General features: G+C 36.9%; 1 protein-coding gene across 3 annotated transcripts in view; it reads left to right on the top strand.

The window, feature by feature from the left end:
- Nucleotides 1-1,721: 1,721 nt before the first annotated feature.
- Nucleotides 1,722-1,772, top strand: part of LOC117748369 (pleckstrin homology domain-containing family A member 1-like) — a 16,747-nt gene continuing 16,696 nt past the window's right edge. For 2 of the 3 annotated variants that reach the window (XR_004611591.1, XM_034558047.1), the window contains exon 1: nt 1,752-1,772. This exon is cut by the window's right edge and continues 45 nt beyond it. The gene's annotated coding sequence lies outside the window, so the exon portion shown is untranslated. The other variant, XM_034558048.1, reaches the window with a different exon arrangement.

The raw sequence follows: 1,772 nt of genomic DNA, 5'->3' as shown, positions 1-1,772 counted from the left end.
ACAACTACAAAGAGACACAACATGAACCCAAAGAGACACCAAACAACTACAAAGAGACACAACATGAACCCAAAGAGACACCAAACAACTACAAAGAGACACAACATGAACCCAAAGAGACACCAAACAACTACAAAGAGACACAACATGAACCCAAAGAGACACCAAACAACTACAAAGAAACACAACATGAACACAAAGAGACATCAAACAGCTACAAAGAGACACAAAATGAACACAAAGAGACACCAAATGAACCCAAAGAGACACCAAACAACTACAAAGAGACACAACATGAACACAAAGAGACATCAAACAACTACAAAGAGACACAAAATGAACCCAAAGAGACATCAAACAACTACAAAGAGACACAAAATGAACCCAAAGAGACATCAAACAACTACAAAGAGACACAAAATGAACCCAAAGAGACACCAAATGAACCCAAAGAGACACCAAACAACTACAAAGAGACACAACATGAACACAAAGAGACATCAAACAACTACAAAGAGACACAAAATGAACCCAAAGAGACATCAAACAACTACAAAGAGACACAAAATGAACCCAAAGAGACACCAAATGAACCCAAAGAGACACCATCCTGAGCTGTGATTCCTGTTCATCACCACTAGATGTCAGAGTTCACTTACTCCGTCTCATGCATCTCTCTCTCTCTCTTCTCCTTCTCTAACCTCCCTTTGTCACCTGTTTTCACTCTGTCTCCGATTGAAAGCTGTATTCTCTGTTTTATTGTCTCCTACTTCCGGTTGTCCTACTTTCACTTTGTATTTGTGTTCTTTGACTTTTTATGTCTTTATTGTCTGTCTGTCTGTTTATTCTGAGCTGTTTTATTGTTTTATTGACCCAGAATGATTTCCACTGAAATTAACTTTTGTATGAAATACTGAACCAGATGCTGCTTCAGTGCCCATAAGAAAGACACACAATCCCTCTGACTGATGACGTCATCGTGGGATGAAGCCTCGTGAAAACGCTCTGTTATTGTTTTCACTGCATTTCCCATCATCCCTTGCAAGATGAATAATGTTTGGCATTAATAACTCTGACAGCGGATTGGTTGAAAATCTGCATCAAGTTCTCAGCTGGAAGACTGTCCTTAAACATTGCCTGCCTTCAAAATAAAAGCAGAAATGTGTCACTGGCAAAAGTAGATAGATAGATAAATATATTATATAGAAATATATGTATACAACTGAATGAGCAAGACATGTCACGTTTAAGTATAAGTTGGATACATTAGCATCAAAATATATTAAAGTGCAAAGAGTAAAAGTAGGCATTATGCAAAATGTCCATTGCAGAATTTCTGGATCATGATTATTGATCAATGTGTTCATCAGCTGGTGAAGGGGAAGCTAATATTAAATACATTAAACTGTGTAGCTTGACCTTTAATAACATACTTTATAAATCAATTTACATGTTGTGTAAATAATCTAAATCTGCAAACTATTAACCAAAGCTGTCAAATATATGTAACGCAGTAAAAATAACTATATGTGTTGAAATGGAAATACTCAAGTTGAGTATAAGTACCTCTTACGTGTGCAGTACCTTCTTGAATACAATGTATACTGAGTTACTTTACACGTCATCATTTTCTTTTTTAGACATGACGTCATGTGTACAGCTTTTTGGCAGTACGGTATTTTACTTTGAAATCCACATGTTGGGAGCTTTTATTTTCTACGGCTAAACCGGAAGCGGTTTGTTACGCTGCGGTATCTCCGTGTAACTTTACG

The sequence above is a fragment of the Cyclopterus lumpus genome, chromosome 19, assembly GCF_009769545.1.
Source record: "Cyclopterus lumpus isolate fCycLum1 chromosome 19, fCycLum1.pri, whole genome shotgun sequence".
NCBI lineage: Eukaryota > Metazoa > Chordata > Actinopteri > Perciformes > Cyclopteridae > Cyclopterus > Cyclopterus lumpus.
Note: the sequence above shows the minus strand (reverse complement) of the source record. Positions and strands in the feature narration are given on the sequence as shown.